Below are 27,497 nucleotides of genomic sequence, written 5' to 3'. Positions count from 1 at the left end.
CCCTGCCCTGGTGCCAGCCAGTGCCTGGCATGGCATGGAGAGCAGTATGCACTGGGGACTGTTCCCAAACACGAGGCAGGAGGGAATAGACTGCACCAGTTTCAGCACTATTCACCCCACACAGTGCCATACTTTTTCCATAGCCCTGTTTTCACAGAAGTAAAATATCACCCTGCTCAACTGCAATACTATTTCAGACACTTAGAAGTGGGGGAAAAAACTAAATAAAAAGATAATTCTAACAATACTATTAAGGCCATAGGGATAGCACAGGGGTCAGATGAGACCCAGAGTCAGATGTACTATGGGCTGGATATGGCTAATCTGTGCTACTTGGCTTCAGAGGCAGAGAAAGGTCCCTGTTTTGATTTCATATTTATTTCAAACCTAGACCAGTCAGCAAATTTGGTATGGAAGTGAACAGCATGAGAACATCAGGCACTTTTGTGCAAACTAATTTAGTCCCTCTGGTGTAACATCTCCCTAATAAAGGCTTTGTGGAAGCAACAGGAGGTACAGAGGTGTTGTTTTGCTTGCATAACAAGTTCATAAGGGTGCTCAGGATGAAGTATGCTACATTAGAGTTCTTCAAATTGCCAAGATGACCAAAATCCTGAGAGCTGCACAGCTCTTCTGTACATATTGGTGGTCATTTCAGTGATGCTGTTATAGACAGTCCATAATTCACCTGCTTCCTCACTGTGGGACATTTACTACATGGATTTATCCCCTAGATGTTCAGTGTACAGAGTGGGGAGTGGGTGTGATTTAAGGTTGGAGGATATTGGCCAAAACAGGCCAAAACTAAGCTCCCAGATGCTGCAGAAGCAGGGGGAAAAGTCAAGGAGGAAGACACAACTTGGAGGGGAAGATATGAGGGACATGGCATGGATACTTAAAAAAAAAACCCAAAAAACCAAAAAAACAAAAACTTTCCCAAAGTCAAATCCATCCAAAGGCAGGCCATACGCCATCAAGTGCAGGCACATGCAGCAAAGCTTGCCAAAATTGATCCCCGCTGAAGGCCAAAACAGAAAAGAAGGACTTACAAACACGCTGGAATGGAGATACCATCAAAGGAATTGCAATTGGAGGAGAAAAAAAAGAAATTTGGGAAATTTAGTGACTACAAGAAAATGGACCAGGATTATATCCAGTGCATTGCAAAGGACCAAAACATGCCAAAACTAAGCTCACAGATGCTGCAAAAGCAGGGGAAAAAGTCAAGGAGGAAGACAAAACTTGGAAATGAAATTTCCAAGGAAGGGAAACGGAATCCTGCGACCCCAAAAAGAAAGGCTTACAAACACTCTGGAATTTTCCCTCCTCTAGTTGACAAGTAATTCATTGGAAATAAGCCTGAGATCCTGAGGTTTTTTGAAGGAAAGATATTAGAAAAAGGGTTTTAAGAAAAAGGATTTAAAAAAAAAAAAAAGGGCAAAGAAGGGGTTGGTTACACAACTAATTCCACATCATAGCCGTGAGCATCTAATCTATCTCCCAGCCATTCCTATTACATCTAAATAGACCTGTTGTAATGAAGCATTGAGAGGTGAAAGGGGGGGTTAATGTACCACTCTGTCACTGCTGAAGGTGTGACTTACAATTTGATGGAGGTCACACAGGAAAACAAGCATGGTTGTCTCAGTTGATTCTTCAGGGTATGTCCAATGCTGAATTTTCCTGAAATCTGCAGATTTTGCATTTGTTAATAATCTGCATAAATGGTGTTGCAAGAGGAGATTGTAATGAACCTGTTATGCAGGCAAAACAACACATTTGTACTTCTTGCTTTTATTTAACACTGGACCCTTTTTACCCGGGGTTTACCTTTCTGGTGTGATCTGTTTTCCCCCTCTCAGATAAAGCAAAGTAATCACTACCCAGGGGCCAGTGAAATGTATGAATGGGGCTGAGTTGGAAAGGGCAGCCCTACAGATATGCTGGACTGGGCCAATGAGCAAGGTGAGCAGATTAAGCTATATAAATATTTAAAGAGCTATAATTAGGACTAACATGGCCTCGCTCCCAAGGTTCATTATTATACATGCACATGGCAGAAAAGCAACTAATCATGATCTTGCTCCACTTGCTTTTTCCTATGTTTTTGACAGAGTGTTTTTCACTCCCTAAGGTGTTCCTGGCTGGCACTGCCTCCCTAGGAGGGGACAGGAGATTTGTCATGGCTTTCTGTGTGACCGAAAAAAATCCCAGAAAACTTCCAAAGCAAGGAGGAGATGGTGGGAGAAAACATCTCAGGCATCACCCTGTGCTGCTGGGATCTGGGGCAAGGAAGCAGAGGTTTCCCTGCATGACATGGTGAAAGCTCTCATCCAAAGCCCAGCAGGACTTGAGGAGCCCTTGCTGAGGACACCCTGTGTCCCAAGATCACAGTCACAAAAATACCCTCCTCCTGTTGGGATGACTCCAGCCCATCCTTGGCCTCAAGACCAAGTATTTGCAGCTCCAGGGCTCAGCTGTCACACCTGTCTCTAGGCATGCAGTCTCCCAAGCTGCAAACACTGCAGTTGATACAAAGCACAATATCCTCTTTGCTTAGCAACACACATTTCCATGAACACCTTACACCATGAGGCTCACTGCTGTCCCAATGCTCTTTAGCTGACCCTAATGCCAGGTCCCCTCCTGGGATGGAGGCAACAGTGACACAAGGGCCAGTGGGACAGCCCGTGGGCTGGGCCACCAGGACAGCCATCCTGGCCTTTATGGTCCTTGCAGTGCAGCTGGAGCTCACCAGTTTGGTGCCAGCAGCTCTGGCACGGAGAGCACAGCAGGCCAGTCACTGAAGGAGAGTTGCCTTCTCCTCCAGGAGAGCACCGAGCTGTCTTCTCCAGAAGAAGAGGATCAATGAGTGTCAGAGGTTTTTTCTACATTGACCATGAACAGACCCTGATGTTGGGTGGGGAACACACCAATAAACTCTGTCTGCAGCATCCATCCCATGTGAGGTTGCTCTTGGTGGGGACCAGCCTCTGCAGGGTTTGTGGTGTGGGTCAGGGCTCAAGGCATACACACACACACCACATTTTTAGACCTGCAGCTTTTCCAGACATAGCATTTTAATTATCTGTTTGTGCCCCTTCCCACCATGCACACAGCTCAGTTTGGATGACATTTCCATTGAGAAAGACTTACTGGTCATCTGACCCAAGAGAAAGACAGAAAGAAGGAGGTAGAGTGGAAGGGAATGTGTTCCCAGAGAGTTGGGAAGCTGATGAGCACATCTGGGTTGCACGGGCCAGCAGCTTGCACCCAGGTACACTTCTCTGGAAGCAGCCACAGAACAAGAAAATTCACATACAAGCACAGGAGAGAAAAAAAAAAAAGGAAAAAAAAAAGAAAAAAGGAAAACAAGAAAGGAAAAAAGGTTGTTTGCTGCCCTACTCTTCCCTGTGGCTAAATTAATTGGGTCTTACTCCTGCCGTCTGTATGCCGGCAGTACTCCCACAGCACTGACTTTAATAGGAGTGCAGATTGCAGGATCAGGCCCACGGTGTCTTGGAAAAGATGAATAATAATCACTACGTGGAGAAATACTGCAGTTTGCAACTCAAAGAACACTTTAAATCTGCTTAGCAATTTGTAACGCCCACAGTAGCACACTGTGTAAAGCTGCAGTTATGAGACAAATCACTTTTCCATTAAGCACGGCTCCAGGACGTGCCTTATGGCAGCACACAGGGAGAGATGGAGGGGAGGGGAACGCTGTGCATGAGGTGGTGCAAGAAGCCAAGAGGTTTTTGCTTTTTCCAGCAGCAGCTGTGTTATCCCTTTACGGTTATTTTCTGGGCTCGCAGCAATTAATCCCCACACAGCCTGATTCCAATGTCCATCCATCTGCAGACCCTTGTGCCGCCTCTCACATCTAACCATCTCTCAGTACTGATGACTTTCCTTCAACAGCAAGCCTGGAAACAGCAAATTATATGAATTTTTTCAAATTACAGTATTTTTCTCGGTTCCAGATCTCAGTGTTGTTTGATGAAGTCTGACCTGGCCACCCAATCTGCCAGCAGTTATCTGACCTCACCTCTGCCTGAAACATCACTCTGCCAAGCCAAAACAGCTATGAAATGAGCTATGAAAGCTCATTTTAAGGGCCTTCCTCTTTCTTAAGCCTTTGAAATCCTGCTGATCTTCTGGAGGCAGAGAGCATCTCCAGATGCAACGTGTCCTCATTTGACTCTGGGCTGTTTCACACTAGCAGGAGCTGCTTGAGGTGGGAGTAAGTGGCAGGTCCCAGTCTTGGCCACCACAAACTGGTTTAACTGGTAGATATAACCCACTCTTGCCAGCTCTGACCCTTTTGTCCCCAAACTCCCCCACACTGTCCAGTTATAGTTCAATTAGTACCAGATGATGACAAAAAGCACCAGCAAAGACAGCACCTGAACCACAACCATCAGTGGCAGGAGCCCACTTGCAACAAATCCTTCACCAAAGGCTTGGGCAGGGCTGGCTCTGAAGTGCCATGAGAGCAGAGCAGCCTGCTGAGCACAGATCTCTACTGAGAAAAAGACCTTGGACACGCTGAAAATAAAAGTGTGGTTTGAAATACATGGAGAAGGAGGACAATGAGCTATCTTGAAGCATCTACACAAAAGTACAATGACATTTAAGCCTGTCTAGGCCAGTGAGGAGATCCAGGCAGACTGGGGAATTAGACAAAACAGCCAGGGTCTCAGTGCAAGCTTTTATCTCATTCTTAGAGAAGGTGTTTGGAGACCTTGAATGAGAAAAAAGGGTAGCAAGATAAACAGAGCAGGCAGCTGAATCCCTCAAGATTTTAAAACAATGATCAAAGGAAAATGCAAATGAGGAACCTGCCCCCAGAAAGTCAGAGGAAAACGATTCTCAGCTCAGTGGTGGGAATCAGGTTTTAGAAGAGGTATTTCAGCTCCTCCAGGGAATCCAGCCTGTCCCACACCCAGAAAGCATGTTTGTGCTGTAGGGAGAACATGGGCAAGCCTTAACAGATAGGTCAAGTTTCCTTCTGCCTGGATTATGGGAAATCCCAAGTGGTGGATGTAGGATGGCATGGAAGATACATGAAAAGTAAGATATTATATGTAAAGGAAAAATTATTCTTGGCAAGGATGGTTAAATGATGAAACAGAAGACAAACTTCCCCAGTTTTCCCTCAGACTGGGGTCTGTGCTGCCACTGTGAATGTGAGGGCTTCCACCAGCCACTGAGCAATGCATCTCCACTTCCAACAGAGCAAAAGAACCTCTCTACTTCTTGCAAGCAGTCAGATATTTTTACTTTACATCCCAGCTGAAGACAAGTTTTACTGCTGGGTTTGGGTAGTGATGGGGAGAAGCAAGAAGATTTCAAACACTCAAGGTCTCTTTTCAGACCTCATCCTGCCAGGAGTGTTTGGCCATAATGTGTTTCAAGAGTAAGCCCTAGGTCATGAACCCTGTAGCCCTGAGCCAGAGCAGAAGCTAGGGAAATAAAAATTAAAATAAACCCAAAAAAATAAAAGTGGGGGGAAGAAAATCACACAGAGATTCACAGAATGACCAGGTTGGAAGAGACTTTTAAGATCATCAAGTCCAACCCAACTCTAATACCTCAACTAAGCCATGGCACTGAGTGCCACATCCAGGGGTTTTTTTAAACACATCCGGGGTAGTGATTCTACCACCTCCCTGGGCAGACAATTCCAGCACTAATTCCAGCAATCCCATGACACAGGTTAGTCCTCAGTGACACCAGTGGCAACATCTGATTTCAAACTGGTCATGCCTTGCTTACTGAAGCATGGCCAGGGTGCCTTACCTTGCAGCTGTCAGTCACCCACCAAACACATCACACCTCATCATTATTTCTTCAGAAGTACCTTGAGGTTTCCCTATAGGACAAAGAGTCTACAGAACTGAATACCATGTACACAAAATACATCACCCCCCTCCATCATCATTGTGAAATTTCCCATCTCTTTTCCCCCTTGATCCACATTTTTGTAGCAGAGCGAGTGCTTTTAAATGAAGGAAACAAAATGAGGAGCAGCTGTTTGATGGCTGCTGAACGGCCCGGGATGGCAACGGCAGACTGAGCTGAGAAGGATTAATGGGCAACACGCGCATGAGGAGGTCAGAGGTGGCAAATAAATGCCATTTATCAGAGAGTTACAGAAATAAAGGAATGAATCACATTGCTCGCATCACTATAGATGAGGTATAAATAGAGTTAATCAGCACTGAAAGCATATTAACTCAAGGAGAATTATTCATGCACTGCAGGTGTTTTCCCAGTCTCTGTCCATGGAAGTAATAAGTGGGAGAAGTAATTGGTGTCCAGCCCATCTCTAGCCAGCAGCTATTGCCCCTTCTGGACTGAATTAATCTTCCAAATTGCTATGCTGCTTTACAACACATATTTCAACATAATGATCTTTTACTTATTATTATTTTTGGTAGCTTGTGAGTTATAGAGATTGATAGCATCCTTTGCAAAAGAAATAATGAACCCAAGGGGAACTGATAATTCATTGAACTTTTGAACTGCCTCCGAGTCACCTCTCTGGGACTTGAAAATTATGATGTATTATTTATTCAGCCCTGACTGTGCCTCTCTCAGTGTGGCAGGAAGCTTTGGGAGAGTAATAACATCACAGGCCTGTACACTTTCCCTACACACTTGCCTTTGTAGGCACTTTTTAAAACGACAATTTCTGTGTGTCGGTTTCAGTGCAGACTCAAGAGTCTCCCTGACTTTGGCCAGCTGGGCTGCTGCTCCCCAGCTGTGGCACAGGAGGTGTTTGAGAGCCCTCACAGGGAGGCTCACAGCACTGCTGTCCTCTCTGCTCCCACACCACTGCTTCCCACAGGCTTCAGAAATACAAGAACAGATCCCCAAATAAGTGGAGGTACCTCCTCTGGGTCCAGATCTCCCCTGAAAGGTGCTCAGCTCTGTAACCAGACTTAGCAAAGGGCTTAAATAAAGGCTTAACACAAGCATGTGCTCACCTTCCTTGGGAGCTTAGAGCTCAAAGGATCATCCCTAGGCAATTCCAAGCCCCATTTATTTCCCAGTGAAGTTTTGAGGTGAAGACTTCAGTGGGTGCTGAGAAAGCAGCTTTCATCCACACCATCACTGCTGAGTTTTCTTGCCCTCTCCTCCTCATCCTCCCTCCATGGTGTCAGGGAAGATGTCAGCTTTAGGAAGGCTGACGGGACCATCCCCAACCCTTTGGGCCCTGCACTAAAAACACGTTCATGTTCCCAGCTCTCGGGGTCTCTAGCTGGTCAGAGTGACCCCAAGATAAGTTAGAAACTCTCTTTTCCCAGCCCGGTGGTCAAAGAAGGAGTCAGAGCTCTTAATTTCTCGGTCTCAAGGTTGTTTATTCTATCTTATCTATAATTTTTTTTTTCTCCTGTCCAGCCGAGGTCCACTCAGCACGACAGTCAGAGGCACTAAAAACATGGCGCCACTCTGCCATTCCAAAGGCCCGTTTCTCTCAACACCTGGAGCACAGCCGCAGGAGGAAGAGGGGCGAGCACCTGAGGCATCCACCTGTGCCCCTTATGTCAGGTTTAGCCTTTGATGGCAAAGGTTACTCTCCCTGGGGCCTTCACGTGTGAATAAAGGTGTTGTTACCCCTTCGAGGGCCAGCCCAGCGCTGCAGGCCGCGGCGGGCGCGGTGCGGTGGGGCCGCGGGCTGCGAGGGCCCGGATCCCCCGCGGAGCCTCCGCGCACCCTCCCCAGGCGGGCTCGGGGCTCGGCGGCGGAGGAGCCGCCTTTGCTTTTCTCCTGGCTCCCTCTCGTGGCCTTGCCCAGCAGCGCAGCTCCGCCAGCCTCGCAGCGCCCGCCTCGGGAGCGGCCCGGGCCGCGCTGCCCTCCCGGCCGGCCTGCAGCCCCGGGTGCGGGGGTACACAAGCGGGGCTTGGGCTGCGGCCCCCGGCTGTCAGGCAAAAGGCAGCAGTTTGGGTTCTTGTTCGCTTCACAGCTGTGTTCATGTTCCCATGTTCATGTTCCCAGCAAGAGGGGTCTCTAGTTGATCAGAGTGGCCTCGAGATGAGTTAGAAAGTCTCTTTTCCCAGCCCGGTGGTCAAAGAAGGAGTCAGACTCTTCATTTCTAGGTCTCAAGGTTATTTATTGTATCTTATCTATAATTTTTTTTTCTCCTGTCCAGCTGAGGTCTGCTTAGCATGACAGTCAGAGACACTCTGGCCGCCTCCGGGCGGTGTTATATTTTTTATACTAAAAACTCCGTGTGCAATATTTATAATTACTTTCCAATACCAATCACTTATGTTAGTGAGATTCTAAACCAATCTGTAAGTGCCAACATCACAGCAGAAGGTGGAGGCCAAGAAGAAGAAGGAGAAAAGCTGGACATGCCCAGATTCCTCCATCTTGCCCCTTGAATCCCTATTCTAAAAACTTCAAAAATCTATTTTTCACTCCATGATAAATTCACTATCATTCTACTTAAACTTTCATGGCTTGTAATTCTTCATATAAGGTTGGTAATTGTTTTTTCCAAGGGCTAAATCAAAGGAACAGAAGTCTTGGGCTCTGTGCCAAGGTCTCTGAGCCCCCTGGGCAGGGGCTCGAGTCCTCCAGGGCAGCCAGAGGAATTTCCTCTGGCACCCAGCAAGAGGGGTTTAATGCTCCTGCCTTCATGACTTAGCACCAGTTTTAGGGACAGATGTGCTTTCTCCCAAGCAAAAAGATCGTTCATAGTCATCGCTTCTTTGCCCTTTGCTGAACTTCCTCAAGCTGAATTCTGCAGTAGCTGTATTGCTGGATGTGTTGCTGCAATTCCTTTCGCTGCTGCTACCCATAGGCTTGAGCCTGCTTGTCCCTGTGGCATCCTCCATCCTCTACCCTGCAACCTGGTTTAAATCTTCATCTGTCTTCAGCTTGCAGCACTTTCAGAGAGCTGTCACCTTCCTCCTTGTTCCCAGCCAGTCTGCAAGCTCTGCTGGCCCTTCTTCACCCCAGCTTTCACCTCTCTTTTCAACAAGCCATGACCCTACGCCTGCTTGGCAGCCCTTTCCCCTCTCTTGCTTCTCTCTAAACACCTTCCAAACTGTTCTCTGCCAGGCACTGTCAGCACTGCTGTCAGCTTCTGCCAGCTGACCTCTGCCTTTCATCCCCGTGAAGCCAAAACACCTGAAAATGTGCTCATTGTCAATGCCTCCTCTCTTTTATTCTTTCCCCTCATGTTTTCATGTTTCAGTCCCAGCTGTAACCCTTACTCCATAACTCATTCTGAGACACAAAGAGTGACAAGCCATGCCACCTAAAGCATGGGTGAGGATCAGAATGTCCCTGCAGCTCCAGGGCTGTGAATTAGGGTCTGATGCTCTGCTGCTTGATCTCAGGCAGGTAACTGAACCTTCCCATGGCTTTCTTTCCCCCTTTCATCACTTCTCTGTATTTCAAACATGAACTGCCCAGTGCAGGACAATTTCTTCATCTCTTGGTGGTAAGGTGTCAGATTCAAACAAGTCCTGGTTTTGTAAAATTGAAATCTAAGGCCTGATAAAATTTGAACCTAAGGCCTGATAACAACATGAATAATAATACAGCATTATAGCACTTCTGAAACGGTTCTTTGCCAAAAGGATATTGTGGAATTGAAGTGATGCTTTCTAGTCTTTTAAACATTAAGCACCCACAAGCCTGCAGCTGCCTCCAGGCCAATTTATTTCAATTCCACCTCATTTTCCTGTGAGATACTCCATGAAATTTAGTGGCAGTATGTGACAAAGGAGCTAGAAAACGTTTCGGTGCAGAACAGCCACTGGGCCATCCAATATGCTTGATGTGCTTTATTCAGAGACATGTCATTAGCTATTGAAAATTTATGGAGAATTATACCATTTGGTGATGTGTCTGCCTTTCCCTTCTCACTGGTTGGGTTCCTTTGGGCTTACTGGAGCATTTAGCAAGGAGGAGCTTGCCCTGCCAATCAATGCAAGAGCTCCTCTGCCTCACAGTACAAAGAGTGTAAGTGAGGTGGAAAGCACATGTTCTTTCTCTGTGAGAATCACTGTTTACTTGTCACTTTCTCAGAAAATTTTGCAAGGATTGCATGTGTTAGAAATGTCTGAAGGCTTTGGAAAACAAAGCAAAGCTATTTTGAAATGGTATCATTTAGACTGGAGGGTTTCTCCATCGTGATGGAACTTCACTACTAGATAGCAAGGTAGTTCACAGCTGACAGAGAAAATAAAGTTTAGAGTCCCTTTGGTCTGGTCATCCAGGTCTCAGTAACATCAACTGCACATGAGTTGTCCTGGTATCATTCAATATTTTGGGCTGGGACTGTTAAAGGTTATCTAGTCCTAGCCCCTGCAATGAGCAGGGACATCTTCAAGTAGATCAGGCTGCTCAGAGCCCTGTCCAACCTGACCTTGAATGTTTCCAGGGATGGAGCATCTACCACCTCCCTGGGCAACCTGTTCTATTGTTTCACCAACCTCACTGTCAAAAAGGAGACAATACAAGGTGCTGGACAGAGAGCAGCATAAGCATGCCTTTCCAATCACCCCAATGAACAGTCAAAGAAGTGCAGGAGGTAAGAGAGGTGAACAGAAAGACTCAGCTTTCTTTCATAGTCCCTTGATGCTAGGCCTTTTTCTCCAGCAGATCCTTCCAAAGCACCACTGGCACCACAGAGGAGAGCTGACCTCAAGCAGCACCAGCCACTGCCCAGCCACTGCCATGGGCAAACCCTTTCCACTTGAAGCAGAGCTGGGATGCTCCACCTCTCTCATGAGATGCCATCATGAGGTGGGAAAGAAGACCCTGTTCCTGCTGTCAGTGCCACCTGTGTGAGGCATGTTCTCAGTGCTGATGCCATGGGGTCCTGCACAGAGCTGGCCGTGTCAGGGGGCTCAGACTACCACCTTAAAGCAGCAGCTTGGCTCCCATGGAGTCCAGCTGCCAGATTCCCACTGCAGTCTGCAGACACTGGCTTTGACCCTTGCTGGAGCAAATGCGCTGAGGCACAGCCCCTTGCAAGGCCAGCAGCTGCCAAGGCCCTTTCCTTGTCCTTGTTCCCAATGCTGACCACCCCTCTCAGAGCCCTGTGTGGCTCAGACACAACAGAAGGTGTGTGACATTTGTTTGCCAGCGTTTTCTAGAGACATCAGCTACTGCCACCTCCATCCTGGCAGCTTGCAAGCCCCTTCCTGACACATTCTTTTATCAGAAGGTTAAATGCTGGTCAGTGCAGTTAAAATCTGGGATGTGCTGCTAAAAGAAGCAGCATTTGATCTCTGTCTGCCACTCCCCATCTCCTTTGTCTTCAGTAGGAATTGTTTAATGCCCAGGAGCAGCAATGAGGGGCTGGGTGTTGGTCTCACAGCTGGAGAAAGGCCGCTGCCAAGGCTGAGCTCTGCCTTTTGATTCCCTTGCTGTTGGATCTATTTTTATTCCAGATGAGCAGATATTCTCTTGATGTATAATAGAAATGAGTGAAGACATAGTTCTTACCCTAGGATCAGTCTCTGTGAATTCAGGTTTTTGATCAGCAGGTGAAGAGGCAGACAGGAGGTGAAGAAGGGGACATCACAGGACCATAAGGGTCCTGAGGAAGCCCACCCATCTTTGTGCTGGTTCCTTCAGTACAGGAAGGGCAGGGATTTTGACTCTGCTCATCAAAGGTGAAGGCAAGTAAATTAAATTCATTCATTTATAATTTGGGCAGTAAGTTTACTCATTCCCCACCAGGAGCCTGGAGCCCCAGGCAGGGTAAAGTGCTCACTTTTGTTCACCACTCTAGCACTGATCCTAGTTCAAAGACAGCTTACTTTTAGGTTTTTTTCTCTTCATTTTTCAACTTAATATTACATAAAATGGCTCTACAAAGTCCTGTCTAGCCAGTACCCTGGAGAGGAGACCAGCTGTACTTCAGGGAGACACAAGCTCATGCTTTCCTTGCCCCACAGCTGTAGGACTTTGTCTGTGGCTGTGCACTGAGACTCCCTTGGTGGCACCTCTGAACCTACAGGGTGTGCATGCCCCTTCACTGCACCTTGGGGGCTCCTTGGTGGGTCATGGGGGGAAGTGCTGTGCAAACACCCTCCAAGGGACAGTCCCCTCCCACCCCAGGTGCTTCAGGACAGCAGACTGCAATATGCAACAAAGCAGAAGGCAGCAGCAAAATCATCCCCTTTGCTGCACAGGGTTAAACTCCTCTCCATTTGTCCTCTTCACCATAAAACCTCTGTTAGAAAATTTTGAAGGTGACTTAAGAGAGACCTCTGCATTCAATAGGCAGATTTGGGAAGAGATTCCTGGTAGCTGCTGAGGGGGGAAAAGAAAAGTGTAACCACAAGCAGCAGGAGAGCACAAATCAATATTGCCTACCCAGGGGAAGCAAAGTGGCCAGGGGGGACAAGGCAGGGTGAATGACTTCAAGACAGAGCCTGGGGTCTGGTTGGAGGAAGGTTTCTGAACCGACAGGGAAAGTGGCACAACCTTGGTGTTATGCCAATCTTATGATGCAACACAAAAGTTACCTTTCCTTCCTTTTGAAACTTACTTTTTCTTAATTATTTGCAAGGAGAAGGTAGGGAAAGTAAACTGTTTTGGCCTACATCTGGCAAGCTGCAAAGCTGAACCATTAAATCTATAAATGCAGATGACTTAGGGGAGCTGGTGGCTGCAAGCTCGGTGCCCCGCTCATCCCCACAGCCAGACTTGTGCTCACACGTCAGCTTGCACGAAACCAGGAGTGGCATTGTGACTTGGTCTGCAGCAAACCTGAGTGCTGGAAGCTCTGACACTCCCCAGGGGCTCAGGGCTGCTGACTTAGAGGAGCATTTGCTGTTTGTCAGATTGGAGAAGTCCAGTCACAGGCAGCAATGCGGCATCTTATTGCTCAATTAATTCATCTTGTTTGTTAACTCTTACAGAAGGAGACAGATCCTGGAAGGACATAGGCTCTGACAGGCAGGGAGCAGCCAGAAGCCCTGCCTGCAGTTCACAGAACTGCAACACAGTTCCTGCTGCTGCAGTTACGGCACAGGGCTGTGGTTAACATCCCCATCATGGTTAGAGGGCATGGTTATGGTCTTCTGTTGCAGCAAGCAGGATCTTCAGCACTAAATTTGGATTCAAGGGAGGGGAAAATGGCACTTTGGAAAGAGGGCTCTGGCTGGAAATGATGGAGAAATACTAGCACAAGCTCCTGTCCCCTCCCTGGGCTGCTGCTGCTGCTGGGGTGATTTATGAGCTGGTTTATGGACTGAGACATGCAGGAGTGATTGCCTGTTCCTCTGCAGTGCAACACAGGCTGCAGCCAGCAGCAGATAAAGCACTGCTGTGCAGTCCCCACGGCTGGGAAGAGACAGACCCCCACTCCTGACCCCCAAGAGACCCACCATGGGGTCCTCCTCCAGGAAAACATCCAGCCCAGCAGGCACAGCAGTCATACCCTGGCTTCTCACAGCTAGTCAGGGCTTGAAAAACCATATTCACAAGGCATCTGCAATATTCAAGGGTCAGAACTGCTCCTTTATAAATCAAGTGCAGCTACTAGCTGCATCTGCCCAATCAGAGTTCCCAGGGAAAAAAAGGCTTTTTGTCTGGAATTAATGTTTGAGAGTTTGCTTTATAGTTCTAAGTCAATATCTTTAAATGCTTTGCAAAAGAGCAATGGAAGAGAAAAGCTGTGCAAACTGGCCATGCATATTAAAAGCCTCATCCTTCAGCAGTCTAAAGCCAAGTAATAATCCACTCAGCTCTCACTTATTTCAAGCTTCCATTGCTTTTAAAACAAAATCATCAGAACATTTGGAGGCATTAGACAGTCCAGTATATCTGACTGAACAGGTCACAACCTGCAAACTTTCCTAAGGCCCCACGTGTGGCTGATGTGAACATTCCCCACCTCCTGTCACTGTGCAGGGCTGTGTGCTCGGATTGGAGCCTGTGTGGGCCAAGGACAGCTTTTGGGATCAGATCAGTGGCATTTTGTTCTGGTCTTGCTTTGCCACAATAAACACAATCATTACAATCAGCATTATCACCCTAGCTATTTATTAATGTTATTTGATTTACAATGATAATTTGCATTATTGCATGAGTGCTTCTTTCTATTCCAAGCAGCCACATTGGATCAGGAGGATCTATTGGCAATCAGGCTGCCCATTTGAACCGACTCCCTCTTGCTAGCAATGGCACTGCCAGTCCAGCTGCCTGCCTGCTGAAGACACCAGCAATTTCCTCAGCTGTGTGTTTCCTCACTTCACTTATCCAGTAAATGGATTTTCACCAGGAAGCCAAGGAACAGGTGGGCTCCCACCTGAGCCTGCTGCAGTTGCACAAATGTGAATGGACAGACACAGCAAAGCCACAACAAAAAGCAGGGAGTGTCTGGGACAGGTACAGTCCCAGGCAGGGGAAAGCTGGAGGAATGGGGATTTCTTCACCCTGGCTGTGTGCAGGGCTGAAAGGAGGGAGGGAGAGGAGAGAAGCCTGGCTCAGGGCAGTGGGATTTGGCTCAGAGGCAAGGGGAGAAGGCTGAGGTAAGATGTCACCTTTGCTTACCTCATTTCTTTGAAAGGGCAGCTGATGATAGAACTGCAAGGAACATTTGTCTGTAACTCTATCACTGGTTTCCATGGAAAATATTGTGTCACAGGGGAGTTTATGAATTCAAGGCAGGAAAAAGCTGAAGAACCAGAGAACCTGGGTAACAGGACTGGAAAAGGCAGGTCAGGGACTGTGCCTGTACCTTTACCAGCGGGCTGTGCACATGATCAGTGTGATTGTACACTCCTACCCCAGCTGCACAGCTGCACAGACAAACAGCGTTTCCAGCAGGCTGCAATGACAAGGCCACGAGTCATTTTCATAAATCCTCACCCTTGCAAGGGTCTGTCCCCAGATCAGCCCGTGGGCTCCCGGCACCTCCCTGAGGCAGCCCGGTGCCCCAGCAGCCGGCACGGCTCCGGGCCCGCGGCACTAGAGGGCACTCGGCTTATTTTCTCCACCGAGCCTTGACTATTAATATTCACAACATGCGCCGCGCTCTAGGGGCGGGTTGGCAATATTCTCTTACGGCAGCAGAGGGTTTTTTTCAGCTGTTTTGCAGGGAGCGGGAGCGATCACAAAGGCAGCTGTTGTTTTCCTAGGGGATGCCACAGGCGCTGCCGGCAGCGCCGGGAACGGGGCGTGCGCGGCGTGGGATGATGCGGCCCCAGGGGTGGGAGCGCGTCCTGCTGCACCTTCAGGTGGTGCTGGGGAGAGATGGGTCCTGGACCGTGTCCTGCTGCACCTCCAGGTGGTGCTGGGGAGAGATGGGTCCTGGACCGTGTCCTGCTGCACCTCCAGGTGGTGCTGGGGAGAGATGGGTCCTGGACCGTGTCCTGCTGCACCTCCAGGTGGTGCTGGGGAGAGATGGGTCCTGGACCGTGTCCTGCTGCACCTCCAGGTGGTGCTGGGGAGAGATGGGTCCTGGACCGTGACCTGCTGCACCTCCAGGTGGTGCTGGGGAGAGATGGGTCCTGGACCGTGTCCTGCTGCACCTCCAGGCGGTGCTGGGCAAGAGATGGGTCCTGGAACCTCATCCTGCCGCAGCTCCAGGTGGTGCTGGGCAAGAGATAGGTGCTGGGACCTCATCCTGCTGCACCTCCAGGGGGTGCTCGGGGAGAGATAGGCCCTGACCCCGCATCCTGTCTCACCTCCATGTGGTGCTGGGCAAGAGATGGGTCCTGGGACCATGTCCTGCCGCACCTCTGGGTGGTGCTGGGGGAGAGATGGGTCCTGGACCACGTCCTGCCACAGCTCCAGGTGGTGTTGGGGAGAGATGGGTCCTGGAGCTCATCCTGCCGCACCTCCAGGTGGTGCTGGGGAGAGATGGCCCCGCAGGGTGTTCCATGAAGTGTGCACTCCCAGCCTTCCAGAGCTCCAAATAAAATAAGAGCACTGACACATCTGAAGCTAGATGCCCAGTGAGGGATGAACTGGCATCGTGGGGTTTTGTTTTCAGCCTCTGCAGCAGATTGCTAATGCAGCAGGGAATACACTTCTGTAGGGGCCTAGAAAGGATCCTGCAGAAAGAGATGTGAGTGGTGATCTGCATAGACCAAGGGGCTGCACTTGGTGCCTTGTTTGGACGGGCTTTTTTCCTCTATTTTAACCTGACACTAAGGCTCCTGATGTCCTGTCCTGCCTCTGGTGTCCCCAGCAGAGCAGAGGACCCAGCCACTGCCCACACACGGGGCACAGCTCCAGGGATCAAGGCTGCGAGAGAGGGCCATGGAGGGTCACAGCTCCTGGGTTCCCCCAGCTGATCAGATCCTTCCTGACTCTGGGTTACACAACCTGTGACAGATTCCCTGGTGCCTCCTCCACCCAGGGCTGGAAACAAAGCTTTTGCCTTCCCCCCAGCTGCTGGAGCTGGCACAGGCTGCCACAGGAGGGAGGGTCTCACTGTGACCCTGAGCCTTCCCCAGCAGCAAAGGACATGCCTCGCCTCTGCTGAGGCATATTTCTCTCTCACAAACCACATCTCATTAACAGTAATTCTTTCTAAGCTGTAACTGCCATTCAAATGGAAGTAGAGTATTTTCCCTTATTTACTGCCACTTTATTTGAGCTGGAGTAGCAGCTAGAGGCTCTGATTGGGACCCCCTCGTGCAAGACATAATGAAAAGATGGTCCCTGCCCCAAAGAGCTTCCGGTTTAATTACAGAATGAGCGACAACAGATGGATGCCCCATACAGACAGGGAGGAGCACAAGGTAACAGGGAGACAATTATGATTAGCTTAACAACCCACGGTCACAGTACAGCAGCTGCCTGCCATTGTCACTAATTGTCACTCCAATTGTTACGAAACAACTCTTGCAGTTTAATCTCAAATTGTTCTCTGTCTCTCAGCGGGAGAAAACCCAGATATTTTCCAACACTTTGGTCTTCACCTTTCTACTAAACCATCCTACCAACCCTGAGAATGCAGGACACGTTGCCCCAGCAATGGTGCTTTTAAAGATCTCTCCCTGCCCCTCTTTGCTTCCCACATGGCCCTGAGACATGACAGCTGTTTCTGTCCCCTCCACTCCTATCCCTGCCTGGTCTTACCATAAAATGGGTGGAGGAGCTACAAAGAACAGCACCAGCAGGAGTGCAGACAGAGCACCATGCACCCAGCTCACACAGGAGCGAGCAGCAGGAGGAAATCTTGCTGCTGGAGGTCTGGCATGTCCAACCACAACCTGAGGGTCTAGCCCACCTTTCTGTTTTTCCTCTGCTTTTCTCACCACTGTGACTCAGCTACACGTAAGTCCTCACTCCCAGCATCTCTCCTGTGCTCTAACACTGTGACTGTTGCAGTGTAAGACAAAATTGCTGGCCCTTTTGTGATTGAAGTAATCATCACAATTTAAGTGGTCTTTAATTGAAAACTACTCCCCTCTGTATCTCTCTTGGCTAGGTATTTTCTATGTATTTCTATATAATATCTTCTATTTTCTTCTTTCTGTATATTTTCTTCTTCACTGACTTTGTCAGTGTTTTTGTGTCTACTTCCAGATTTTGACTGTTTGGATTCAGGTTTGAAATATTTCCAGGAATCTGGCTTGTCCATGTCAGACACAAATACACGTGCACATATTGTAGGACTTCTCCATGCCCAAAGAGGAGGAGAAGCAGGGGGTACATCTGACCACCCAGATTGGATTTCTGCTCTGACTGAGCCCTAGTCAAGCAGAGAGAGTTTCAGGAGATTGAGGCTGCTCCTAAGCCCAGGCCCCACCAGGCACAGCTGCCCTGTCTCCCCCATTTCTACAGCCACTGACCATCATCCCTTCATGTGCACAGGCATGAATCCTTGCAAGGTGAGCTGGCCATGAGGTGACTTGGATCATCCCATCTCCCTTGTCTACATCTGCGCATCTTACCTCAGATGAGAAAAAAAAGCCTACAGTGCCTGCTGGGTTACACCCTGGCCCTCAAGGATCTCCACTGGAGTGGGGTCATGAGCTCATGTGGCCATGCCAGCTCTCAGTAGTGACTCCTAGGGAGGAGCAGAGCTGTGAGCATTGCCTTTGCTGGGTGCAGTGGCCACTGTGTTACAGGGATCTCAACCCACTCTCTCTCCCTTCCAGAGCTTGCTTTAAGCTTTGGTTTCCTTTGCAGCTCCTCAGGCTGAAGTAGAAGACACCAGTGTGGGGAGGATGCACTGGTCTGCACCACAGAGCCCTCCAGGGCTCAGGGGATTCCTGCAGCACCAAACTGGCTGCTGCAGAGTTGCAAAGTGACAGTCAGCAGTGAGGAACAGAGGCTGGGCTGGCATCTCCTGCTTGTGCTCAAAGACTTCTCCAAAACAGCACCATGAGGCTCTTCCAGCCAACAGAGCCCATGGGGAGCCAGGAGAGGCTCTGGTGGCCGGGCCAGTCTGGGCTTGGCAGTGAGCAGTGGGCTGCAGCCCACCGCCATGTGCCACACACACCAAAACTGCTGGCTGCCAGCACTCTGCTCTGGCTTGCTGTGCCTGGAGATAAGGGGGCTGACAATTTACCAGTATGACGGAGCCTGGGCAGCTGTGAGGGAACTAAATGGGAGCACTTGCACTAAAGCAAAGGTTCGTGAGTGCTGTGGGCAGCTGCTGGGCAGGCCTGGCTGTGTCCTGCCTGTAAAAGCCATTTCAGGGTACTCCATCCACTCTGCAGCGTTCTGAAAGCAAGAAATAAGTTGCTTGAGCCTTCAAGTGATTCAGATCACTCTGCGTCCTTGGATTCTCACATCAGGTCAAGCATGAATAAATTGTACTTGCTGCTTTCCTGGATATATTGCTCTTGCTGGAACAGCAAACTGCCAGGTTTACTAGCAAGCTGAAGAAAATCTCTGAGATTTGGTTTATATTTTTTCCTGAGCATTAATAACTTGATATTTATTCCACTATTATTAAAAAAATTATTAAAGTATGCGAAGATTTTATGGCAGCTCCTGCTGAGTCATTTCAAAGTGGAAAAAACTCCTTCACTAAAAATTAGCCCATGACATTTGTTAGCTAGGTTATCTGGGGTTGCATTCCTTTCCTTTTCCTACCTGGTAACTATTGACATGACAAGTACAAGCAAGGTACAAGATAAAGGGTAAATGTAAATTTAAAATAAAGCCTTCTGTGTTGAAAGGTGGGAACTGTGTTCCAATCAATCTGCTGCTACTGTTTTCCTTCTGTTGAAGTGGATATAAGTCAGGGAAAAGGAAGATGCCACAGAATGTGGTGATGTGCTTGCTGCAGCCCAGGCTGCTGAATGAGGTATCTCAGGGCCTTAAAGACCATGAGAGTTGGAAATGATTTGCTGGCTCATATTTTGCACCATATGTCCCCACACTTGAAGCACCTACAAAGTGTGCTTGAGCAATGCTATGCTGCCAGGACGAAGGCTGGTGTTCCTCAGCCTTTCAGCAACTCTGCTGAGGGAAATGATGAGAGAACCTGCAGAATCTGTTGGTTTTTTCTTGTGTTGGGAATGCTGGTTGAACTTGCCAGCCAGCCCAGCAAAAAAGGTAAAAGACATCAGAGGCAAATAAAGGCAAGTCAGTGTAGAACTTGCAGAGTTCAAAAATACTTGAACCAATCCTGTCAGTGAGACAATATTCCATAAATGGCAGTTAAAAAAATTGCAGTCAAATAGAGCTGAGGGGGGGAAACCCAACATAAACATGTATTAGGAAGAAAATACTGTTATTTCTGAAGGATGCAGTAATCTGTTTGAGACAGGTCTTGTTAAATCAGTGCTTCAGTGCCTTATTTGCAATGATGAGACAGATGATGTGAAATGATAAGAAGTCTTGCATAACTAATTCACTGCAATATTTCAGAGCTGTTAGTGGGATGATAGCAAGAGAAAATAGAGAAGACATTTTGTGCCAGGATTTTTTAAAGCACTTCATAAAGAGAAAAGTTAAAGATTAATTGACTTCTGGCTGTGGTATGATAATGCAGTAAAGCATTGAGTTAGATAGACAACTGGCTTAAAAGCAGCTTATGATGGGAGGCTAGGACGTGAGCACCAGCAAGCATTTGATTTTAAGACTTTAATTATCTGTAATGTCTTGTATTTTTAAATGGCTAGGTTGGGATACTGAAATATTAGTTACAAAATTTGCAGGTTAAGACAACAGTTGGGTTTAATAAGCAGGAAGGGAGCTGGTGTGGTGCTCTGAAAGGTGACTGTGAAAATTACAGACTGGAATTTTTTAAACATGGTTCTATTTCATGGAAAAGCAAATGATAGTTTCATAACCACCTGCTCTGCAAACTGAATGGGAGATCCTTGAATGTCAGTGGGAATATTTGCAGAGTTGGGTGCTTCTCAAAGTGAATCAGGGCATCAGTCTCTGACCTGAAGCCCATAAAGGAGAGATGGGTTTTAAAGTTGATGACTAATGTGAAACAATACATCAGGGAGAGGTGCCAAGTTGCAAACAGCACTGTCATGCAATACACTGCCAAGTATTTCTGAGTCCTATTCAGAAAAGTTTTGAGCTCATCAGCGTTGTATGTCACTGCAATAAAACTGGGAGAAATAATGCTGTTGCTGGGGGTACAGAATGCAGAATCTCTGCCATATGGCCTGTGGTAGGTGCATTCTGCTGAGACTACAGCACAAACCAAATGCAGTAGTTCCACAAATGCTGGTTTAGGACTTGTGTTAGATTGCATGAGCCATGGTAGGTTTCAATTCTGCTTTTCCATTTAAGGAATCTTTAGGATGAAGTAAACATATGCTTCATGTAGGGGAGGCTGCTCAGGAATTCAGCTCTTCTGGGTACTGTGGTTTTGTCTGGGTGGTGTTTGAGGCTGAGTGACAAGTGTTGAGAGACAGAGAAGAAACTCACAGGCCATCCAGAAACAACCACAAGAAGATACATTAATGGCATAGCCTCAGCAGTCAGGAAGAGAGTACCTGCCTTGTGTGTCCCTGTGTCTGTCCAGCCTGAATCCAGAGAGCTGCTCATTCAGATCAGGGCACTGACTGAAAGGCTATCAGGGATGTCAGCAGCAACAATGACTTGGACTATCTTGAGTCCTGTGCTTGGGAAGGCCTGGCGAGCTCCCTGGCATGAGGGCTCTGACTTTCTTGAGTATCACAGTTACATTTTACAAGCCTTAAAGAGCAACTTCTGATGTTCCCACACTCTTGTTTTCCTCCCTTCTCCAAACTGGGCATGCAATTCAGGTCACAGTCAACCCTTCTATTATTGTTTCAATCCCCCAAGCCAGTAAAAATAGCTTGTAAAGGCTTTCATGTTATCTCTACCACCCATTTTTTACTAATTCTGCAGGAACACTGCGCCCTGCTCCCTTGTTGAGCCTGAGCCTTCCAAGTAAGTGTCTTTTGCATCTTTTCTCCTTTTTTTTTTTTTTTTTAATCCTGCTACAAACAGCTCAGCTATCTGGAAAATGGCCACTTACTCTTCACCTTTGCCCACTTTTCTGTTAAGAACCTCATTAAAGTGTTCCTCTGCCTTCCCGCAGTTGAATTCTTTAGAACTAAAAGCTTCCATTTTTCTTCTTTATCAGACTCACTCCCACTTCCTATCTTCCCTTCACTGCCACTTTTGTAAAATGCTCACATGCTGTTAGGACTCCTACTCTGCCCCATCATGTCCAGAAAGCCACAAAAGAAATATCTTTTGCTTCATCCTGTCAGCTTTTTGTACCCACTTTCAGCAATATCATATGGCTCTGCAAGAGCTTGAGCTGGATCTTGAATGCAAACAATCAGTCACACAGCACATTAATCCTCAGATGCTTTTGTGTCATCCTCCCCATGTTGGGTGGATCTTGTAGATACCAGGATCTTTCACAACTCTCATAGAGCACTCTATCAAACCCTCAGATTCTTAGCATTTCATTGATGTCCCTTTCTAGATTTGTGTTTCTCAAAGCCTCTGGGGTATTTCTATGGCTGCTCTGCATCTACTTCTTCATCATGCAGGTATTTATGCTATCAGCAGTGACAGTCAGAGCTCCTCAGGAGCCTGGTGTTCCAGGTTTCTGATTTCCTTAGCAACTGTCTCCTGGTTCTGTGTCTGGTGCTCTCCCTGTACCAGTACCTATGGAACCTGATTTCTACCAAATTTGGCAAAAGCATAGAAATGGCAAAGATATTGTCATCCTGCAAGTTCTGTGTAAATGGGTGATTTAACAGAGGAGGGTGAGAAGCTGCACTTTTACCCTCCCAAAGAGAAAGGCAAGACTGCCTCCAGTCCTTACCTAGTGAGTCTGGCAACCAGCACAGCCAGGACCCTTGTGGCACTCTGTTGAGAACCCACAGGAGACAGGTGGGAAACAGAAAGGGAGCTGGAAACACCGACATGATTCAGAAGGAAGTGGTAAACACATTGGCATACTGCAGGGCTGGAGGCTGTGGGAAACATGGGTGGGAAAGGCAGGTACAGGTCTGAGTGCTGGACACAGAGCAGTTCCGGGGGTGCTGCTATGGCAACAACACAGAGAATGAGGAGAAGAATGATGGTTAGTGCACAGGGCACAAATCCACTGGGAAAAGGTTCCTTAGTTCTGCAGCCCATGAACACTCTCCATCCTGGGTCACTACAGGCAAGATAAACAGTGACTTGATCTCTAGAGGTCTAAATCATATCTCTAGGTGTGGCACTCTTAGCAGATCTCATCCCTTGTAACTATTCACAGCCCCAGGACTCTTTCAACATGTGATTGGTAACTTCCTCTATTTTAGCACTTAGTTCTCTTGGTCATTTTCTTATGACAACTTGAGAAAACCAGCATGTATCTGGGCAGTTCTTCATGGACTGTCCCTGTTTTTTATCATTCACTTCTGCAGTGACTACTGACAAAGCAGATACCATGCTCCCATTTTTATCCTGAAACAGCAAATTTATTCACTGAGGGCTTCGAAACTGGTGACTGCTAATAGCCCAGGCTCATCATAATACATGCTCACACTGCATATCCAGCTGGCTTGCTTCTGCTATGAAACAGTGGCTTTGCTCATTTTTAAATGAGAATGTTCCAGCTCTCTCAACTTTTGCATGGCTGTGATACTCCTCTGGTTGCAATGATGTATTTTTGGGGATGGCCTAACTGCATAGGATCAAAATATTCCACATTCCAAGATCCATTTGAATGTATTGTTGTTAGGTGATTTCCCAATGTGTATTTGAGTTTCATACAAATCAGGGCTTTTATAGGAGAAATGTTCAGCATATGCCCAGCCTACAGTCTAAAGAACCAGGCTTCTTCACCTGACCACTCTCATTGGGGATGAGGAAAGGAGCCTGCAAACAAAAGCTACTGAAGGATTAGCTGTGTGCCCATGGGAATACTGAAGTCCTTCTGCAGGGTCATACACTAGCTAGAAAGGGCCATTAAAACACCATTAGAGCTCATACTTTGTGCTGAATGATGCCCACAGCCCTGCCTCGGGGTAGTGAAAATGAAGCAAACCTCCACTGGAGCCTCAGGAGTTTTCTCAAGGGGAAAGGCAGCAGGCAGAAGGAGGTGCAGGCAGAACAGGACAAGCTGTAAACTTGCAGTGCATCTGGGTCTAACCTGAGCTGCAGCCTGGTGGCTGCATGCCAACTGCATTAAAATCATAGAAGGATTTAGGCTGGAAATGATCCTTCAGTTCATCAAGTGCAGCTGTAAACCCAAGTCCAAGGCTTGAACTTAGGCTAAACTTGGTGGATCAAGTCCACCAGCAATGCCATGGCCTGTCCCACACAGACAGGACAGCCACTCTCAGCTAGGAGGGACATGGCCACTCTGACCAGGCTGTGTCCCACCAGCCAGGCACCTTAGATACATGAGCCTGCCCAAATGCCATCAGGGACAAAATCCTGGAATAGCTGTCCAGCCAGGGCTCAGACCTTGGGTTGCTGCCCCAAATTCCTGTGTGTGCCTCCAGCCAGTGCTATCCTCATGCTTTGGTGGGGGTCCAGCAGGACCCCACAACAGGAGCTGCACACCACCCTGCTCAGTGGTGGCTGCTCCTGGAGGAGGCTTTTGCAGCAGTAACACACCAGATGGTTTTGGGGCAAGATGGATGGGTGGACATGACTAGTGAGGACCTGGAAAGGTAAATCCATCAGTGAGCTCAGTGCACTCTTTGTCACGTTCAGAGGAGAGACCTGTCAGCCCTGCTGAGCAGTGTCTCTGCAGGTTCCCTAACTGTGAGGCCTGGCTGATATCACCCCCCTTCTGCACAAACCCCACCTGCCCCAGAAAAAAAGGCAATTACATAAATCAGCAGTGCTTCCCTGTGGCACAGCAGGCTGAAGGTATCCTGGGCTGTGTTGGGAGGAATGTTGCCAGCAGGGACAGGGAGGTGATCCCCTCTTCTCATCCCTGGTGAGGCCCAGCTGAGCATTGTGTCTAGCTCTGGGCTCCCCAGTACAAGGCAGATATGGACACAATGGTGAGAGTCCAGGGAGGGAACACCAGGATGATCAAGAGACTGGACCATCTCTCTGATGGGGAAAGGCTGAGAGCTGTTTAACCTGGAAAAGAGAATGCTCAAGGGGATCTTACCAATGTGTAATAAAATAAATACCTGAAGTGAGAGTGTAAAGAGAATGGAGCCAGACTCCATTCTCCAGTGGTGCCCACTGACAGGACAGGAGGCAGTGGGCAGTGGGAAACCTGGGACTTTCCATCTGAACGTCCAGAAACACTTTTCTCCCTGCAGGTGACTGAGAACTGGCCCAGGGGATTAAGGAGTCTCCATCTCTGGAAATACTCTCTCACCCCTAGAGATTCTGCCCTGGGGCTCTAGGTAGCCCTGCTTGAGCAGGAAGAGTGGGATCTGATGACCTGCAGAGGTCCCTTCCAACCCCAACCACTCTGTGATTCTGTAACAGAAACAGTGAAGAGCACGTGTAACACCTGGACTTTAAAAAAAGGTGACTTCAACTTTCTGCTATGACAATGAGTGATTACATTTGGAAGCTGTCCCTGAGATTCTGCTTGAGCTGAAGCCTGCTGTGAGTACTTTGCATTTACTGGGTAGAAACTACACCCAGGTGGATGGTTCAGAGAACAAATGTATTTAAATTAGGCATGTGGATTTGCATCTTAATCATGTTATCATGATTAAGTAGTACCTCAGCGTTACCTGAGGCAACCATAGACTACACACCTAAACGAAACCTGAAACAGTCAAAGCCCTTCTGCTTTACATATGTCAGTGCAGATTTTCACATCTGCAGGGCAAATCATAGATTGGCAAGCAGCATTTCAATGATTGAAAGAGACAGCCTTGTCCAGGACAGGCCCCAATTAACTTCAGTAACGATGAATGCTTCGAAATAATGTATCCTGTTCCTGGACCATCACAAAATTAAATTTAGGCCTTGCCCTACTCCTGACATAATCAATAACAAAACCTCAGGATCAGATGGATGTCAGTGGATTTCCATGAAGTTATGACCGGTTCTATCAGCCCTGGGGAGTTTAGTTATTGACAGAGTGAGTCTGTGCAATTTGCTATGGACTCCAATGAAGTCATGGCAATTTACTGTAGCTGAGGATCTACCACCCCTCACCTCCTGCGTAATAGCAAGAACAAAAGCAGTATCCATTTGGAATGGAATGGAATAGAATAGAATAGAATAGAATAGAATAGAATAGAATAGAATAGAATAGTTTCAGTCTGTTAGGAAGGGACCTATAGTGATCATGCAGTCCAAGCCCTTTCCAGCGTTTGACCACACTCTCAGTAAAGAAATGCTTCCTAATGTCCAGTCTAAACCTCCCTGATGTAGCTTTGAACCATGTGTTATGTCACTGGATCTCAAAGAGAAGAGACCAGCATCTCCCTCTCCACTTCCCCTTCTCAGGAAGCTGTGGAAAGCAATGAGATCACCCCATAGCCTCCTTTTCTGCAAACTAGACAGGTCCAAAGTTCTTAGCCACTCCTCAAGCACATTTCTTCCAGTCCCTTCACCAGCTTTGTTCCCCTCCTCTGGATGCATTCAAGGTCCTCACACCCTTCTTAAATTGCGGGGACCAGAATGGCACACAATATTCAAGATGATCCTCTCAGAAGGAGAGATCACAACCTCATGCACTTCTGCATTGAGACCCTCAGCCTGTGACAATGGCCACTTCCATTTTAGAAAAGTCCCCATTTCTCCATCAGAGCTAAGACTCAGAGCAAGTGATAACCACAGCAGCTGCCTCCTCATACACCATACATCTGCTCTCATATCTCATGTCAGAGAAGCAGCTCTTGAACCCCAGGCTCCTTGGGGAATCCTTCCTTGCTGTTTCTCCCATGGTGTTTGCTGGTCAGAAGACCTCCTCACATGGGACTATGGACTCCTAGCACCATGTGGTAATCACTGCCTGGTCTTTTACCTCAGAAAACAGGGCTTTGATAAGACATTTGTGATGTCATAAAATGGATTTTTGACACTGTCACACACTCTAGCAGACACAGCCTCTACCCCCATGTTAGTGGGAATTGCACCCATACCTCCAACATGGTGTTTGGTCTTATCTGGGAAGCTGAAATCCCAACTGAAGCAGCTCATCACAGATTGAGTTTTCAGAACTTCAGGTTGCTCTAAGATGTGGGAAACATTTCAACACTATATGAAGAAAGCTAAAAAGAGAATAAGATTAAAGATCTGGGGCTGCAGATAACTTTATATTGCCAGGAATGGTTGAGGGCTGGCAATTACAGAGCTGGCTGGAGACCTGTGTGGGACCAGCAGATGTCCTCTCCTTCTTCACTGAAGCTGGAGAGCCAGCCTTGCTGCTACTCCTTCTGAAGTCAGGTGAATGCCCTACTAGGGGCATTGCCAGTCAGCCCCCATCCCCAAATTAGCTGATGCATGCCCAGCTCTTCAGGGCCCTCCGTGGCTTTTTGTCTGCCCTTCTCCTTCACTCCTCCACAGATTTCTGAAAAGTCTAGGTGTGTGCCACTGGAAGATGAGTAACTCATCACTCTTCTCAAAAAGAAGGGGATGGCAGAGAGCCAGCCCTCAGCAGAGAAGTGGGATGTGGATAAATCAAATATTTCTGGTGGGTGGTGGGCTGTCAGTGTCTGGGAGCAGGGGAGCCAGGCAGGGGTAGCACTCACCTTTGCCTGCAGTGCTGTGAAGTCCAGGTCTCTCCTGACGTGCTGTCAGTGTTGTTACAAATCTTTGTAATTGCTAACATGTGAGATGAGACGGGGCCCTTTGGCACAGCTCCGTGCTGTGGAGGGGTAACTCTGCAGATCCACACTGAATGCCTCTGGATGTGCAATGGTGCAGTCAAGATCAGCCTGAAGCTTGGCTGAAATCTTTATTCAGAGCAAATGAAGAGGAGCAAAATGTCTTCTTTGCACATTGTCAGAAAAATCACTTTGGTTTTGGAAGAGGTTTTATCAAACAGAAAAGTGAGAATTATCAGGAGCAGTATTTCAGGACATTTGATGCTGATGCTGGTACAGTTATTTTTTCACTGTCCCAGGATACTGTGAATTGAAGCCATTTTTGGTCCCACCTATGCCCTTCTGAAC

This window comes from Melozone crissalis, unplaced genomic scaffold (genome assembly GCF_028551555.1).
Source record: "Melozone crissalis strain CALT ecotype California unplaced genomic scaffold, PUWL_Pcris_2 ptg000056l_1, whole genome shotgun sequence".
NCBI lineage: Eukaryota > Metazoa > Chordata > Aves > Passeriformes > Passerellidae > Melozone > Melozone crissalis.
This window is presented reverse-complemented; position numbering follows the sequence as displayed.